Genomic DNA, 20,765 nt, shown 5'->3' on the forward strand with positions numbered 1-20,765 from the left:
CCTCACAATGACGAATTAACACAGAAATTGCGTCGCTATGAAATACTAAATGTTCTATGCCTTCTCTTTCTAAATCAAGGAACGTTTCTATGGCAACGACAAAATCTTATATTGGGAGGCGAGTATCTCTTTTCTGATGCACTATTCCTTCTTTATTGCGTCCGTCGATCCCTCACAATGACGAATTAACACAGAAATTACGTTCCTATGAATTACTATTGGTTCAATGCTTTCTCTTTCTAAATCGAGGACTGTTTCTATGGCAACGACAGGATCTTCTATTGGGAGGGACTATCTCTTTTCGAATGCACTATTCCTTATTTATTCCATCCGTCAATCCGTCACAATGACGAATTAACACAGAAATTGCGTTGCTATGAAATACTATAGGTTCTATGCCTTCACTTTCTAAATCGAGGAACGTTTCAATGGCAACGACAGGAACTTATATTGGGAGGCGAGTATGTCATTTCGGATGCACTATTCCTTCTTTATTGCATCCGTCGATCCGTCACAATGACGAATTAACACAGAAATTGCGTCACTATGAAATACTATAGGTTCTACGCCTTCTCTTTATAAATCGAGGAACGTTCCTATGGCAAGGACAGGGTCTTCTATTGGGAGGCGAGTATCTCTTTTCGGATGCACTGTTCCTGCTTTATTGCATCCGTAGATCCCTCACAATGACAAATTAACACAGAAATTGCGTCGCTATGAAATACTATAGGTTCCATGCCTTCTCCTTCTAAATCAAGGAACGTTTCTATGGCAACGACAGGATCTTATATTGGGATGCGAGTATCTCTTTTCGGATGCACTATTCCTTCTTTATTGCATCCGTCGATCCGTTACAATGACGAATTAACACAGAAATTGCGTCGCTATGAAATACTATAGGTTCTATGCCTTCTCTTTATAAATCGAGGAACGTTTCTATGGCAAGGACAGGGTCTTCTATTGGGAGGCGAGAAACGCTTTTCGGATGCACTGTTCCTGCTTTATTGCATCCGTCGATCCCTCACACTGACGCATTAACACAGAAATTCCGTCGCTATGAAATACTATAGGTTCTATGCCTTCTCTTTCTAAATCGAGGAACGTGTCTATGGCAACGGCAGGATCTTATATTGGGCGGCGAGTATCTCTTTTCGGATGCACTATTCCTTCTATACTGGTTCCGTCCGTCTCTCACAATGACGAAGTAACAGAGAAATTGCGTCGCTATGAAATACTATAGGATCTACGCCTTCTCTTTCTAAATCGAGGTATGTTTCGATGGCAACGACAGGATCTTCTATTGGGAGGCGAGTATCTCATTTCGGATTCACTGTTCCTGCTTTATTGCATCCGTAGATCCCTCACAATGACGAACTAACAGTGAAATTGCGTCGCTATGAAATACTATAGGTTCTATGCCTTCTCATTCTAAATCGAGGAACGTTTCTATGGCAACGACAAAATCTTATGTTGGGAGGCGAGTATCTCTTTTCTGATGCACTATTCCTTCTTTATTGCATCCGTCGATCCCTCACAATGACGAATTAACACATAAATTACGTCACTATGAAAAACTATAGGTTCTATGCCTTCTCTTTCTAAATCGAGGAACGTTTCTATGGCAACGACAGGATCTTCTATTGGGAGGCGAGTATCTCTTTTCGGTTGAACTATTCCCTCTTTATTCCATCCGTCAATCCCTCACAATGACGAATTAACACAGAAATTGCGTCGCTATGAAATACTATAGGTTCTATGCCTTCTCTTTCGAAATCGAGGAACGTTTCTATGGCAGCGACAGGATCTTATATTGGGAGGCGAGTATCTCTTTTCGGACGCACTATTCCTTAATTACTGCATCCGTCGAACCCTCACAATGACGAATTAACACAGAAATTACGTCGCTATGAAATACTATAGGATCTATGCCTTCTCTTTCTAAATCGAGGAACGTTACTATGGCAACGACAGGATCTTCTATTGGGAGGCGAGAATGTCTTTTCGGTTGAACTATAACTTCTTTATTGCTTCCGTCGATCCCTCACAATGAGAATTAACACAGAAATTGCGTCACTATGAAATACTATGGGTTCTATGCCTTCTCTTTCTAAATCGTGGAACGGTTCAATGGCAACGACTTGATCTTATATTGGGAGGCGAGTAACTCTTTTCGGATGCACTATTCCTTCTTTATTGCATCCGTCGATCCCTCACAATTACGAATTAACACAGAAATTGCAGCGGTATGAAATGCTATAGGTTCAATGCCTTCTCTTTCTAAATTGAGGAACGTTTCTATGGCCACAACAGGATCTTATATTGGGAAGCCAGTATCTCTTTTCGGATACACTATTCCTTCTTTATTGCATACGTCGATCCCTCACAATGACGAATTAAGTTAGAAATTGCGTTGCTATGAAATACTATAGGTTCTATGCCTTCTCTTTCTAAATCGAGGAACGTTTCTATGGCAACGACAGGGTCTTCTATTGGGAGACGAGTATCTTTTTCCGGATGCACTGTTCCTTCTTTATTGCATCCGTCGATCTCTCACAATGACGAATTAATACAGAAATTGCGTCGCCATGAAATACTATAGGATCTATGCCTTCTCTTTCAAAATCGAGGTACGTTTCGATGGCAACGACAGGATCTTCTATTGGGAGGCGAGTATCTCATTTCGGATGCACTGTTCCGGCTTTATTGCATCCGTAGATCCCTCACAATGACGAACTAACAGTGAAATTGCGTCGCTATGAAATACTATAGGTTCTATGCCTTCTCATTCTAAATCGAGGAACGTTTCTATGGCAACGACAAAATCTTATGTTGGGAGGCGAGTATCTCTTTTCTGATGCACTATTCCTTCTATATTGCATCCGTCGATCCCTCACAATGACGAATTAACACATAAATTACGTCACTATGAAAAACTATAGGTTCTATGCCTTCTCTTTCTAAATCGAGGAACGTTTCTATGGCAACTAGTGGATCTTCTATTGGGAGGCGAGTATCTCTTTTCGGATGCACTGTTCCTTCTCTACTGCATCCGTCGATCCCTCACAATGACGAATTAACACAGAAATTGCGTCGCGGTGATATAATATATTTTCTATGCCTTCTCTTTCTAATTCGAGGAACGTTTCTATGGCAACGAACGAATCTTATATTGGGTGGCGAGTATCTCTTTTCTAAAGCACTATTCCTTCTTTATTGCATCCGTCGATCCCCACAATGACGATTTGACACAAAAATATCGTCCCTATGAAATACTATACGTTCTATGCCTTGTCTTTCTAAATCGCGGATCCTTTCTATGGCAACGACAGGATCTAATATTGGGAGGTGAGTATCTCTTTTCTGATGCACTATTCCTTCTTTATTGCATCCGTCGATCACTCACAATGACGAATTAACGCAGAAATTGCGCCCTATAAAGTACTATAGGTCCTATGCCTTCTCTTTCTACATCGAGGAAAGTTTCTATGGCAACGACAGGATCTTCTATTGGGAGGCGAGTATGTCTTTTCGGATGCACTATTCCTTCTTTATTGCATGCGTCGATCCCTCACAATGACGAATTAACGCAGAAATTGCGTCACTATGAAATAGTATGGGTTCTATGCCTTCTCTTTCTAAATCGAGGAACGTATCAATGGCAACGACTGGATCTTATATTGGGAGGCGAGTAACTTTTTTCGGATGCACTATTCCTTCTTTATTGCATCCGTCAATCCCTCACAATGACGAATTATGACAGAAATTGCATTGCTGTGAAATACTATAGTTTCTATGCTTTCTCTTTCTAAATAGAGGAACGTTTCTATGGCAACGACAGGATCTTATATTGGGAGGCGAGTATCCCTTTTCGGATGCACTATTCCTTCTTTATTGCATCCGTCGATACCTCACAATGACGAATTAACACAGAAATTGCGTCGCTTCGAAATACTATACGTTCTATGCTTTCTCTTTCTAAATCGAGGAACGTTTCAATGGCAACGACAGGATCTTGTATTGGGAGGCGAGTATCTCTTTTCTAACGCTCGATTCCTTCTTATTGCATCCGTCGATCCCTCACAATGACGAATTAACACAGAAGTTACGTCCCTATGAAGTACTGTGGGTTCTATGCTTTCTCTTTCTAAATCGAATAACGTTTCTATGGCAACGACAGGATCTTATATTGGGAGGCGAGTATCTCTTTTCGGATGCACCATTCCTTCTTTATTGCATCCGTCTATCCCTCACAATGACGAATTAACACAGAAATTGCGTCGCTATGAAAGGCTATAGGTTCTATGCCTTCTCTTTCGAAATCGAGGAACGTTTCTATGGCAACGACAGGATCTTATATTGGAAGGCGAGTATCTCGTTTCGCATGCACTATTGCTACTGTATTGCATCCGTCGATCCCTCACAATGACGAATTAACACCGAAATTGCGTTGGTATGAAATACTATAGGTTCTATGCCTTCTCTTTCTAAATCGAGGAACGTTTTTATGGCAACGACATGTTCTTATATTGGAAGGCGAGTATAGCTTTTCGGATGCACTATTCCTTCTTTATTGCATCCGTCGATCCATCACAATGACGAATTAACACAGAAACTGCGTCGCTATGAAATACTATAGGTTCTATGCCTTCTCTTTCTTAATCGAGGAACGTTTCTATGGCAACGGCAGGATCTTATATTGGGAGGCGAATATCTCTTTTCGGATGCACTATTCCTTCTTTATTGCACCCGTCGATCCCTCACAATGACGAATTAACAAAGAAATTACGTCCCTGTGAAATACTATAGGTTCCTTGCTTTTTCTTTCAAAATCGAGGAACGTTTCTATGGCAACGCCAGGATCTAATATTGGGAGGCGAGTATCTCTTTTCGGATGCTCTATTCCTTCTTTATTGCATTCGTCGATCCCTCACAATGACGAATTAACACAGAAATTGCGTCGCTATGTAATACTATAGGATCTATGCCTTCTCTTTCTAAATCGAGGAACGTTTCTGTGGCATCGACAGGTTCTTATATTGGGAGGCGAGTATCTCTTTTCGGATGCACTATCACTTCTTTATTGCATCCGTCGATAACTCACAATGACGAATTAATACAGAAATTGTGACGCGATGAAATACTATAGGTTCTATGCCTTCTCTTTCTAAATCAAGGAACGTTTCTATTGCAGCGACAGGATCTAATATTGGAAGGCGAGTATCTCTTTTCGGATGCACTATTGCAACATTATGCATCCGTCGATCCCTCACAATTTCGAATTAACACCGAAATTGCGTCGGTATGAAATACTATAGGTTCTATGCCTTCTCTTCCTAAATCGAGGAACGTTTCTATGGCAACGACAGGATCTTCTATTGCGAGGCGAGTATCTCTTTTCGGATACACTATTCCTTCTTTATTGCATCCGTCGATCACTCACAATGACGAATTAACACAGAAATTGTGTCGCTATGAATTACTATAGGTTCTATGCCTTCTCTTTCGAAATCGAGGTACGTTTCTATGGCAACGACAGGATCTCATATTGGGAGGCGAGTATCTCTTTTCGGATGCACTATTTCTCCTTTATTGCATCTGTCAATCCCCCACAATGACGAATTAATACAGAAATTGCGTCGCTATGAAATACTATAGGTTCTATGCCTTCTCTTTCGAAATCGAGGAACGTTTCTATGGCAACGACAGGATCTTATATTGGGAGGCGCGTATCTCTTTTCTAATGCACAATTCCTTCTTTATTGCATCCGTCGATCCCTCACAATGACGAATTAACACAGAAATTACGACCTTATGAAATACTATACGTTCTATGCCTACTCTTTCTAAATCGAGGATCGTTTCTATGGCAACGACAGGATGTTATATTGGGAGGAGAGTATCTCTTTTCGGATGCACTATTCCTTCTTTTAATGCATCCGTCGAACCCTCACAATGACGAATTAACACAGAAATACGTCGCTATGAAATACTATAGGTTCTATGCCTTCTCTTTCTAAAGCGAGGAACGTTTCTACCGCAACGACAGGGTCTTCTACTGGGAGGCGTGTATCTCTTTTCGGATGGACTGTTACTCCTTTACTGCATCCTTCGATCCCTCACAATGACGAATTAACACAGAATTTGCGTCGCTATGAAATAATATAAGTTCTATGCCTTCTCTTTCTAATTTGAGGAACGTTTCTATGGCAACGATCGGACCTTATATTGGGAGGCGAGTATCTTTTTTCTGATGCACTATTCCTTCTTTATTGCATCCGTCGATCCCTCACAATGACGAATTAACACAGGAATTGCGTCCGTATGAAATACTATAGTATCTATGCCTTCTCTTTCTAAATCGAGCGACGTTTCTATGGCAACAACAGGATCTTCTTTTGGGAAGCGAGTATCTCTTTCGGATGCAGTATTCCTTCTTTATTGCATCCGTCGATAACTCACAATGACGAATTAACACAGAAATTGCGTCGCTATGAAATACCCTAGGTTCTATGCCTTCTCTTTCTAAATCGAGGAACGTTTCGATGGCAACGACAGGAGCATATATTGGGAGGCGCGTATCTCTTTTCGGATGCACTATTCCTTCATTACTGCATCCGTTGATCCCGCACAATAAGGAATTAACACTGAAATTGCGTCGCTATGATATACTATAGGTACTATGCCTTCTCTTTCTAAATCGAGCGACGTTTCTATGGCAACAACAGGATCTTCTTTTGGGAGGCGAGTATCTCTTTCGGAAGCACTAATCCATCTTTATTGCCTCCGTCGATCCCTCACAATGACGAATTAACACAGAAATTGCGTCGCTATGAAATACTATAGTTTCTATGATTTCTCTTTCTAAATCGAGGAACGTTTCCATGGCAACGACAGGATCTTATATTGGGAGCCGAGTACCTCTTTCGGATGCAGTATTCCTTCTTTATTGCATCCGTCGATAACTCACAATGACGAATTAACACAGAAATTGCGTCGCTATGAAATACCCTAGGTTCTATGCCTTCTCTTTCTAAATCGAGGAACGTTTCGATGGCAACGACAGGAGCATATATTGGGAGGCGCGTATCTCTTTTCGGATGCACTATTCCTTCATTACTGCATCCGTTGATCCCGCACAATAAGGAATTAACACTGAAATTGCGTCGCTATGATATACTATAGGTACTATGCCTTCTCTTTCTAAATCGAGCGACGTTTCTATGGCAACAACAGGATCTTCTTTTGGGAGGCGAGTATCTCTTTCGGAAGCACTAATCCATCTTTATTGCCTCCGTCGATCTCTCACAATGACGAATTAACACAGAAATTGCGTCGATATGAAGTAATATAAGTTCTAAGAATTCTCTTTTTAAATCGAGGAACGTTTCTATGGCAACGAACGGATCTTATATTGGGAGGCGAGTATCTCTTTTCTAATGCACTATTCCTTCTTTATTGCATCCGTCGATCCCTCACAATGACGAATTAACACAGAAATTACGTCCCTATGAAAAATTATAGGTTCTAAGCCTTCTTTTTCTAAATCGAGGATCGTTTCTATGGCAACGTCCGGATCTTATATTGGGAGGCGAGTATCTCTTTTCTGATGCACTATTCCTTCTTTATTGCATCCGTCGATTACAGACAATGACGAATTAACACAGACATTGTGTCCGTATGAAATACTATAGGTTCTATGACTTCTCTTTCTAAATCGAGGAACGTTTCTATGGCAACGACAGGACCTTCTATTGGGAGGCGAGTATCACTTTCGGATGCTCTATTCCTTCTTTATTGCTTCCGTCGATCCCTCACAATGACGAATTAACACAGAAATTGCGTCGCTATGAAATACTATAGGTTCCATGCCTTCTCTTTCGAAATCGAGGAACGTTTCCATGGCAACGACAAGATCTTATATTGGGAGTCGAGTATCTCTTTTCGGATGCAATACTTTCCCTTTAATGCATCTGTCGATCCCTCACATTGACAAATTTACACAGAAATAGCGTCGCTATGAAATATTATATGTTCTATGTTTCTCTTTCTAAATCGAGGAACGTTTCTATAACAACGACAGGATCTTATATTGGGAGGCGAGTATCTCTTTTCTGATGCACCATTCCTTATTTATTGCATCCGTCGAACCCTCACAATAAGGAATTAACACAGAAATTGCGTCGCTATGTGATACTATAGGTTCTATGCTTTCTGTTTCTAAATCGAGAAACGTTTCAATGGCAACGTCAGGATCTTATATTGGGAGGCGAGTATCTCTTTTCGGATGCACTATTTCTTCTTTAATGCATCCGTCGAACCCTCATAATGACGCATTAACACAGAAATTACGTCGCTATGAAATACTATAGGATCTATGCCTTCTCTTTCTAAATCGAGGAACGTTTCTATGGCGACGACAGGATCTTCTATTGGGAGGCGAGTATCTCTTTTCGGATGCACTGTTCCTTTATTATTGCATCCGTCGATCCCACGCAATGACGAATTAACACAGAAATTACGTCGCTATGATAAACTATAGGTTCTAAGCCTTCTCTTTCTAAATCGAGGAACGTTTCTATGGCAACGACCGGATCTTATATTGGGAGGCGAGTATCTCTTTTCTGATGCACCATTCCTTCTTTATTGCATCCGTTGATCCCTCACAATGACGAATTAACACAGAAATTGCGTCGCTATGAAATACTATAGGTTCTATGACTTCTCTTTCTAAATCCTGGAACGTTTCTATGGCAACGACCGGATCTTATATTGGGAGGCGAGTATCTCTTTTCTGATGCACTATTCCTTCTTTATTGCATCTGTTGATCCCCCACAATGACGAATTAACACAGATATTACGTCCCTATGAAATATTATTCGTTCTGTGCCTTCTCTTTCTAAATCGAGGATCGTTTCTATGGCAACGACGGGATCTAATATTGGGAGGTGAGTATCTCTTTTCTGATGCACTATTCCTTCTTTATTGCATCCGTCGATTACAGACAATGACGAATTAACACAGACATTGTGTCCGTATGAAATACTATAGGATCTATTCCTTCTGTTTCTCAATCGAGGAAAGTTTCAATGGCAACGACCGGATCTTATATTGGGAGTCGAATATCTCTTTTCGGATGCACTGTTCCTTCTTTATTGCATCCGTCGATAACACACAATTACTAATTAACACAGAAATTGCGTCGCTATGGAATACCCTAGTTTCTATGCCTTCTCTTTCTAAATCGAGGAACGTTTCGATGGCAACGACAGGATCATATATTGGGAGGCGAGTATCTCTTTTCTGATGCAGTATTCCGTCTTTATTGCATCCGTCGATCCCTCACAATGACGAATTAACACAGAAATTACGTCCCTATGAAAAACTATAGGTTCTAAGTCTTCTCTGTCTAAATCGAGGAACGTTTCTATGGCAACGACCGGATCTTTAATTGGGAGGCGAGTATCTCCTTTCTGATGCACTATTCCTTCTTTATTGCATCCGTTGATCCCTCACAATGACGAATTAACACAGAAATTACGTCCCTATGAAAAACTATAGGTTCTAAGCCTTCTCTTTCTAAATCGAGGAACGTTTCTATGGCAACGACCGGATCTTATATTGGGAGGCGAGTATCTCTTTTCTGATGCACTATTCCTTCTTTATTGCATCCGTTGATACCTTACAATGACGAATTAACACAGATATTACGTCCCTATGAAATAGTATTCGTTCTATGCCTTCTCTTTCTAAATCGAGGATCGTTTCTATGGCAACGACAGGATCTTCTATTGGGAGGCGAGTATCTCTCTTCGGATGCACTGTTCCTTCTTTACTGCATCCGTCGATCCCTCACAATGACGAGTTAACACAGAAATTGCGTCGATATGAAATAATATAAGTTCTACGAATTCTCTTTTTAAATCGAGGAACGTTTCTATGGCAACGAACGGATCTTATATTGGGAGGCGAGTATCTCTTTTCTGATGCACTATTCCGTCTTTATTGCATCCGTTGATCCCTCACAATGACGAATTAACACAGATATTACGTCCCTATGAATTACTATTCGTTCTATGCCTTCTCTTTCTAAATCAAGGTCGTTTCTATGGCAACGACGGGTCTGATATTGGGAGGTGAGTATCTCTTTTCTGATGCACTATTCCTTCTTTATTGCATCTGACGATTACAGACAATGAGGAATTAACACAGACATTGTGTCCGTATGAAATACTATAGGTTCTATAACTTCTCTTTCTAAATCGAGGAACGTTTCTATGGCAACGACAGGACCTTCTATTGGGAGGCGAGTATCACTTTCGGATGCACTATTCCTTCTTTATTGCATTCGTCGATCCCTCACAATGACGAATTAACATACAAATTGCGTCGCTATGAAATACTTTGGTTCTATGCCTTCTCTTTCGAAATCGAGGAACGTTTCTATGGCAACGACAGGATCTTATATTGGGATTCGAGTAGCTCTTTTCGGATGCACTACGTTCCCTTTAATGCATCTGTCGATCCCTCGCATTGACAAATTCACACAAAAATAGCGTCGCTATGAAATATTATATGTTCTATGTTTCTCTTTCTAAATCGAGGAACGTTTCTATAACAACGACAGGGAGGCGAGTATCTCTTTTCTGATGCACCATTCCTTCTTTATTGCATCCGTCGATCCCTCACAATAAGGAATTAAAACTGAAATTGCGTCGCTATGTAATACTATACGTTCTATGCCTTCTGTTTCTAAATCGAGAAACGTTTCAATGGCAACGACAGGATCTTATATTGGGAGGCGAGTATCTCTTTTCGGATGCACTGTTCCTTTTTTATTGCATCCGTCGATCCCTCACAATGGCGAATTAACACAGAAATTACGTCGCTATGAAAAACTATAGGTTCTAAGCCTTCTCTTTCTAAATCGAGGAACGTTTCTATGGCAACGACCGGATCTTATATTGGGAGGCGAGTATCTCTCTTCTGATGCACTATTCCTTCTTTATTGCATCCGTTGATCCCTCACAATGACGAATTAACACAGATATTACGTCCCTATGAAATACTATTCGTTCTATGCCTCCTCTTTCTAAATCGAGGATCGTTTCTATGGCAACGACGGGATCTTATATTGGGAGGAGAGTATCTCTTTTCTGACGCACTATTCCTTCTTTATTGCATCCGTCGATTACAGACAATGACGAATTAACACAGACATTGTGTCCGTATGAAAAACTATAGGTTCTATGACTTCTCTTTCTAAATCGAGGAACGTTTCTATGGCAACGACAGGACCTTCTATTGGGAGGCGAGTATCACTTTCGGATGCACAATTCCTTCTTTATTGCATCCGTTGATCCCTCACAATGACGAATTAACACAGAGATTGCGTCGCTATGAAATACCGTAGGTTCTATGCCTTCTCTTTCTAAATCAAGGAACGTTTCGATGGCAACGACAGGAGCATATATTGGGAGGCGAGTATCTCTTTTCGGATGCACTATTCCTTCATTACTGCATCCGTTGATCCCGCACAATAAGGAATTAACACAGAAATTGCGTCGCTATGATATACTATAGGTACTATGCCTTCTCTTTCTAAATCGAGCGACGTTTCTATGGCAACAACAGGATCTTCTTTTGGGAGGCTAGTATCTCTTTCGGAAGCACTATTCCTTCTTTATTGCCTCCGTCGATCCCTCACAATGACGAATTAAGACAGAAATTGCGTCGCTATGAAATACTATAGGTTCTATGCCTTTTCTTTCGAAATCGAGGAACGTTTCTATGGCAACGAAAGGATCTTATATTGGGAGTCGAGTATCTCTTTTCGGTTGCACTACTTTCCCTTTAATGCATCTGTCGATCCCTCACATTGACAAATTCACACAGAAATAGCGTCGCTATGAAATATTATATGTTCTATATTTCTCTTTCTAAATCGAGGAACGTTTCTATAACAACGACAGGATCTTATATTGGGAAGCGAGTATCTCTTTTCTGATGCACCATTCCTTCTTTATTGCATCCGTCGATCCCTCACAATAAGGAATTAACACAGAAATTGCGTCGCTATGAAATACTATAGGTTCTATGCCTTCTGTTTCTAAATCGAGAAACGTTTCAATGGCAACGACAGGATCTTATATTCTGAGGCGAGTATCTCTTTTCGGATGCACTATTCCTTCTTTAATGCATCCGTCGAACCCTCATAATGACGCATTAACACAGAAATTACGTCGCTATGAAATACTATAGGATCTATGCCTTCTCTTTCTAAATCGAGGAACGTTTCTATGGCGACGACAGGATCTTCTATTGGGAGGCGAGTATCTCTTTTCGGATGCACTGTTCCTTTTTTATTGCATCCGCCGATCCCTCACAATGACGAATTAACACAGAAATTACGTCGCTATGAAAAACTATAGGTTCTAAGCCTTCTCTTTCTAAATGGAGGAACGTTTCTATAGCAACGACCCGATCTTATATTGGGAGGCGAGTATCTCTTTTCTGATGCACTATTCCTTCTTTATTGCATCCGTCGATACCTCACAATGACGAATTAACACAGATATTACGTCCCTATGAAATACTATTCGTTCTATGCCTTCTCTTTCTAAATCGAGGATCGTTTCTATGGCAACGACGGGATCTTATATTGGGAGGTGAGTATCTCTTTTCTGATGCACTATTCCTTCTTTATTGCATCCGTCGATTACAGACAATGACGAATTAACACAGACATTGTGTCCGTATGAAATACTATAGGTTCTATGACTTCTCTTTCTAAATCGAGGAATGTTTCTATGGCAATTACAGGACCTTCTATTGGGAGGCGAGTATCACTTTCGGATGCACTATTCCTTCTTTATTGCATCCGTCGATCCCTCAAAATGACGAATTAACACAGAAATTGCATCGCTATGAAATACTAAATGTTCTATGTTTCTCTTTCTAAATCGAGGAACGTTTCTATGGCAACGACAGGATCTTATATTGGTAGGCGAGTATCTCTTTTCGGATGCACTATTCCTTCTTTATTACATCCGTCGATAACTCACAATGACGAATTAACACAGAAATTGCGTCGCTATGGAATACCTTAGATTCTATACCTTCTCTTTCTAAATCGAGGAACGTTTCTATGGCAACGACAGGATCTTATATTGCGAGACGAGTATCTCTTTTCGGTTGCACTATGCCTTCTTTATTGCATTCGTCGATCCCCCACTATGACGAATTAACACAGAAATTGCGTCGCTGTGAAATACTATAGGTTCTATGCCTTCTCTTTCTAAATCGAGGAACGTTTCTATGGCAACGACAGGATCTTCTATTGGGCGGCGAGTATCTCTTTCGGATGCACTATTCCTTCTTTATTGCATGCGTCGATCCCTCACAATGACGAATTAAAACAGAAATTGCGTAGCTATGAAATACTATGGGTTCTATGCCTTCTCTTCCTAAATCGAAGAAAGTTACAATATCATCGACTTGATCTTATATTGGGAGGCGAATATCTCATTTCGGATGCAGTATTCCTTCTTTATTGCATCCGTCGGTCTTTCACATTGACGAATTAACACAGAAATTGCGTCGCTATGAAATACAATAGGTTCTATGCTATCTCTTTCTAAATCGAGGAGCGTTTCTATGGCAACGACAGGATATTATATATTGGGAGGTGAGTATCTCTTTTCTGATGCACTATTCCTTCTTCATTGCATCCGTCGATCCCTCACAATGACGAATTAACACAGAAATTGCGTCGCTATGAAATACTATAGGATCTATGCCTTCTCTTTCTAAGTCGAGCAACGTTTCTATGGCAACGACAGGGTCTTCTATTGAGAGTCGAGTATCTCTTTTCGGATGCACTGTTCCTTCTTCATTGCATCCGTCGATCCCTCACAATGACGAATTAACACAGAAATTGCGTCCGTATGAAATACAATAGGTTCTATGCCTTCTCTTTCGAAATCGAGGAACGTTTCTATGGCGAGGACAGGGTCTTCTATTGGGAGACGAGTATCTCTTTTCGGTTGCACTGTTCCTTCTTCATTGTATCCGTCGATCCCTCACAATGACGAATTGTCACAGAAATTACGTCCTTATGAAATACTATAGTCCCATGCCTTCTGTTTCTAAATCGAGGAACGTTTCTATGACAACGAGAGGATCTTATATTGGGAGCTGGGTATCTCTTTTCGAATGCACTATTTCATCTTTATTGCATCCGTCGATCACTCACAGTGACGAATTAACACAGAAATTGCGTTCCTATGAAATGCTATAGGTTCTATGCCTTCTCTTTCGAAATCGGGGAACGTTTCTATGGCAACGACAGGATCTTATATTGGGAGTCGAGAATCTCTTTTCGGATGCACTATTTCTTCTTTATTGCATCTTTCGATCCCTCACAATGACGAATTAACACAGAGATAGCGTCGCTATGAAATAAGAATAGGTTCAATGCCTTCTCTTTCTAAATTGAGGAACGTTTCTATGGCAACGATAGGATCTTATTTTGCGAGGCGAGTATCTGTTTTCGGATACACTATTCCTTCTTTAATGCATACGTCGATCCCTCACAATGACGAATTAAGACAGAAATTGCCTTGCTATGAAATAATATAGGTTCTATGCCTTCTCTTTCTAAATCGAGGAACGTTTCAATGGCAACGACAGGATCTTATATTGGGAGGCGAGTATCTCTTTTCGGATGTACTATTCCTTCTTTAATGCATCCGTCGAACCCTCACAATGACGAATTAACACAGAAATTACACCGCTATGAAATACTATAGGATCTACGCCTTATCTTTCTAAATCGAGGAACGTTTCTATGGCGACGACAGGATCTTCTATTAGGAGGCGAGTATCTCTTTTCGGATGCACTGTTCCTTTTTTATTGCATCCGTCGATCCGTCACAATGACGAATTAACACAGAAATTGCGTCGCTATGAAATACTATAGGTTCTATGCCTCCTCTTTCTAAATCGAGGAACGTTTCTATGGAAACGACCGGATCTTATATTGGGAGCCGAGTATGTATTTTCGGATGCGGTATTCCTTCTTTATTGCATCCGTCGAACCCTCACAATGACGAATTAACACAGAAATTACGTCCCTATGAAATACTATACGTTCTATGAGTACTCTTTCTAAATCAAGGATCGTTTCTATGGCATCGACAGGAACTCATATTGGGAGGTGAGTATGGCTTTTCTGATGCACTATTCCTTCGTTATTGCATCCGTCGACCACTCACAATGACGAATTAACACGGAAATTGTGTCCCTATGAAATACTATAGAGTCTATGCATTCTCTTTCTAAATCGACGATCGTTTTTATTGCAACGACAGGATCTTCTATTGGGAGGCGAGTATCTCTTTTCGGATGCACTATTCCTCCTTTATTGCATCCGTCGATCACTCACAATGACGAATTAACACAGAAATTGCGTCCCTATGAAATACTATAAGTTCTATGCCTTTTCTTTCTAAATTGAGGAATGTTGCAATGGCAACGTAAGGATCTTCTATTCGGAGGCGATCATCTCTTTTCGGATGCACTATTTCTTCTTTATTGCATCTGCCGATCCCTCACAATGAGCAATTAACACAGAAATTACGTCCCTATTAAATACTATACGTTCTATGCCTTCTCTTTCTAAATCGAGGAGCGTTTCTATGGCAACGACAGGATCTTCTATTGGGAGGCGAGTACCTCTTTTCATATGCACTATTCCTTCTTTATTGCATACGTCGATCCCTCACAATGACGAATTAAAACAGCAATTGCGTCGCTATGAAATATTTTAGATGCTATGCCTTCTCTTTCTAAATCGAGGAACGTTTCTATGGCAACGACAGAATCATATATTGGGAGGCGTGTATCTCTTTTCGGATGCAATATTTCTTCATTATTGAAAACCGTTGATCCCGCACAATAAGGAATTAACATAGAAATTGCGTCGCTATGAAATACTACAGGTTTTATGCCTTCTCTTTCTAAATCGAGGAACGTTTCTATGGCAACGAGAGGATCTTCTATTGGGAGGCGAGTACCTCTTTTCATATGCACTATTCAAGTCTTTATTGCATCCATCGATCCCTCACCTTGACGAATTAACACAGATATTGCGTCGCTATGAAATACTATAGGTTCTATGCCTTCTCTTTCTAAATCGAGGAACGTTTCTATGGCTACGACTGGATCTTATATTGGGAGACGAGTATTTCTTTTCGGATGCACTATTCCTTCTTTATTGCATCCGTCGATCCCTCACAATGACGAATAAACACAGAAATTACGTCCCTATAAAATACTATAGTCCCATGCCTTCTGTTTCTAAATCGAGAAACGTTTCTATGACAACGACAGGATCTTATATTGGCAGGTATGTATCTCTTTTCGGATGCACTATTCCTTCTTTATTGCATCCGTCGATCACTCTCAATGACGAATTGATACAGAAATTGCGTCCCTATGAAATACTATAGGTTCTATGCCTTCTCTTTCTATATTGAGGAATATTGCTATGGCAACGAAAGGATCTTGTATTCGGAGGCGATCATCTCTTTTCGGATGCACTATTTCTTCTTAATTGCATCCGTCGATCAGTCACAATGGCGAATTAACACAGAAATTGCGTCGCTGTGAAATACTGTATTTTCTATGCCTTCTCTTTCTAAATCGAGGATCGTTTCTATGGCAACGACAGGATATTATTTATTGGGAGGTGAGTATCTCTTTTCTGATGCACTATTCCTTCTTTATTGCATCCGTCGATCCCTCACAATGACGAATTAACACAGAAATTGCGTCCGTATGAAATACAATAGGTTCTATGCCTTCTCTTTCGAAATCGAGGAACGTTTCTATGGCAACGGCAGGACCTTCTATTGGGAGGCGAGTATCTCTTTCGGATGCACTATTCCTTCTTTATTGCATCTGTTGATCCCTCACAATGACGAATTAAAAAAGAAATTGCGTCGCTATGAAATACTATAGGTTCTATGTCTTCTCTTTCTAAATCGAGAAACGTTTCTATGGCAACGACAGGATCTTATATTGGGAGGCGAGTATCTCTTTTCGGATGCACCATTCCTTCTTTATTGCATCCGTCGACCCCTCACAATGACGAATTAACACAGAAATTGCGTCGCTATGAAATACACTAGGTTCTATGCCTTCTGTTTCTAAATCAAGGAACGTTTCTACGGCAACGACAGGATCTTATATTGGGAGACGAGTATTTCTTTTCGGATGCACTATTCCTTCTTTATTGCATCCGTCGTTCCCTCACAATGACGAATTATCACAGAAATTACGTCCTTATGAAATACTATAGTCCCATGCCTTCTGTTTCTAAATCGAGGAACGTTTCTATGACAACGAGAGGATCTTATATTGGGAGCTGGGTATCTCTTTTCGGATGCACTATTTCATCTTTATTGCATCCGTCGATCACTCACAGTGACGAATTAACACAGAAATTGCGTCCCTATGAAATGCTATAGGTTCTATGCCTTCTCTTTCGAAATCGGGGAACGTTTCTATGGCAACGACAGGATCTTATATTGGGAGTCGAGAATCTCTTTTCGGATGCACTATTTCTTCTTTATTGCATCTTTCGATCCCTCACAATGACGAATTAACACAGAGATAGCGTCGCTATGAAATAAGAATAGGTGCAATGCCTTCTCTTTCTAAATTGAGGAACGTTTCTATGGCAACGATAGGATCTTATTTTGCGAGGCGAGTATCTGTTTTCGGATACACTATTCCTTCTTTAATGCATACGTCGATCCCTCACAATGACGAATTAAGACAGAAATTGCCTTGCTATGAAATAATATAGGTTCTATGCCTTCTCTTTCTAAATCGAGGAACGTTTCTATGGCAACGACAGGGTCTTCTATTGGGAGACGAATATCTCTTTTCGGATGCACTGTTCCTTCTTTATTGCATCCGTCGATTCCTCACAATAGGGAATTAACAGAGAAATTGCGTCGCTATGCAATACTATAGGTTTTATGCCTTCTCTTTCTAAATCGAGGAACGTTTCAATGGCAACGACAGGATCTTATATTGGGAGGCGAGTATCTCTTTTCGGATGCACTATTCCTTCTTTAATGCATCCGTCGAACCCTCACAATGACGAATTAACACAGAAATTACGCCGCTATGAAATACTATAGGATCTACGCCTTATCTTTCTAAATCGAGGAACGTTTCTATGGCGACGACAGGATCTTCTATTAGGAGGCGAGTATCTCTTTTCGGATGCACTGTTCCTTTTTTATTGCATCCGTCGATCCCTCACAATGACGAATTAACACAGAAATTGCGTCGCTATGAAATACTATAGGTTCTATGCCTCCTCTTTCTAAATCGAGGAACGTTTCTATGGAAACGACCGGATCTTATATTGGGAGGCGAGTATGTATTTTCGGATGCGGTATTCCTTCTTTATTGCATCCGTCGAACCCTCACAATGACGAATTAACACAGAAATTACGTCCCTATGAAATACTATACGTTCTATGAGTACTCTTTCTAAATCAAGGATCGTTTCTATGGCATCGACAGGAACTCATATTGGGAGGTGAGTATGGCTTTTCTGATGCACTATTCCTTCGTTATTGCATCCGTCGACCACTCACAATGACGAATTAACACGGAAATTGTGTCCCTATGAAATACTATAGAGTCTATGCATTCTCTTTCTAAATCGACGATCGTTTTTATTGCAACGACAGGATCTTCTATTGGGAGGCGAGTATCTCTTTTCGGATGCACTATTCCTCCTTTATTGCATCCGTCGATCACTCACAATGACGAATTAACACAGAAATTGCGTCCCTATGAAATACTATAAGTTCTATGCCTTTTCTTTCTAAATTGAGGAATGTTGCAATGGCAACGTAAGGATCTTCTATTCGGAGGCGATCATCTCTTTTCGGATGCACTATTTCTTCTTTATTGATCTGCCGATCCCTCACAATGACGAATTAACACAGAAATTACGTCCCTATTAAATACTATACGTTCTATGCCTTCTCTTTGTAAATCGAGGAGCGTTTCTATGGCAACGACAGGATCTTCTATTGGGAGGCGAGTACCTCTTTTCATATGCACTATTCCTTCTTTATTGCATACGTCGATCCCTCACAATGACGAATTAAAACAGCAATTGCGTCGCTATGAAATATTTTAGATGCTATGCCTTCTCTTTCTAAATCGACGAACGTTTCTATGGCAACGACAGAATCATATATTGGGAGGCGTGTATCTCTTTTCGGATGCAATATTTCTTCATTATTGAATCCGTTGATCCCGCACAATAAGGAATTAACATAGAAATTGCGTCGCTATGAAAAAATACAGGTTTTATGCCTTCTCTTTCTAAATCGAGGAACGTTTCTATGGCAACGACAGGATCTTCTATTGGGAGGCGAGTACCTCTTTTCATATGCACTATTCAAGTCTTTATTGCATCCATCGATCCCTCACCTTGACGAATTAACACAGATATTGCGTCGCTATGAAATACTATAGGTTCTATGCCTTCTCTTTCTAAATCGAGGAACGTTTCTATGGCTACGACAGGATCTTATATTGGGAGACGAGTATTTCTTTTCGGATGCACTATTCCTTCTTTATTGCATCCGTCGATCCCTCACAATGACGAATAAACACAGAAATTACGTCCCTATGAAATACTATAGTCCCATGCCTTCTGTTTCTAAATCGAGAAACGTTTCTATGACAACGACAGGATCTTATATTGGCAGGTAGGTATCTCTTTTCGGATGCACTATTCCTTCTTTATTGCATCCGTCGATCACTCTCAATGACGAATTGATACAGAAATTGCGTCCCTATGAAATACTATAGGTTCTATGCCTTCTCTTTCTATATTGAGGAATATTGCTATGGCAACGAAAGGATCTTGTATTCGGAGGCGATCATCTCTTTTCGGATGCACGATTTCTTCTTAATTGCATCCGTCGATCAGTCACAATGGCGAATTAACACAGAAATTGCGTCGCTGTGAAATACTGTAGGTTCTATGCCTTCTCTTTCTAAATCGAGAATCGTTTCTATGGCAACGACAGGATATTATTTATTGGGAGGTGAGTATCTCTTTTCTGATGCACTATTCCTTCTTTATTGCATCCGTCGATCCCTCACAATGACGAATTAACACAGAAATTGCGTCCGTATGAAATACAATAGGTTATACGCCTTCTCTTTCGAAATCGAGGAACGTTTCTATGGCAACGGCAGGACCTTCTATTGGGAGGCGAGTATCTCTTTCGGATGCACTATTCCTTCTTTATTGCATCGGTGGATCCCTCACAATGACGAATTAAAAAAGAAATTGCGTCGCTATGAAATACTATTTGTTCTATGTCTTCTCTTTCTAAATCGAGAAACGTTTCTATGGCAACGACAGGATCTTATATTGGGAGGCGAGTATCTCTTTTCGGATGCACCATTCCTTCTTTATTGCATCCGTCGACCCCTCACAATGACGAATTAACACAGAAATTGCGTCGCTATGAAATACAATAGGTTCTATGCCTTCTGTTTCTAAATCAAGGAACGTTTCTACGGCAACGTCAGGATCTTATATTGGGAGACGAGTATTTCTTTTCGGATGCACTATTCCTTCTTTATTGCATCCGTCGATCCCTCACAACGACGAATTATCACAGAAATTACGTCCTTATGAAATACTATAGTCCCA

This window comes from Schistocerca cancellata, chromosome 5, assembly GCF_023864275.1.
Source record: "Schistocerca cancellata isolate TAMUIC-IGC-003103 chromosome 5, iqSchCanc2.1, whole genome shotgun sequence".
Classification (NCBI taxonomy): Eukaryota; Metazoa; Arthropoda; class Insecta; order Orthoptera; family Acrididae; genus Schistocerca; species Schistocerca cancellata.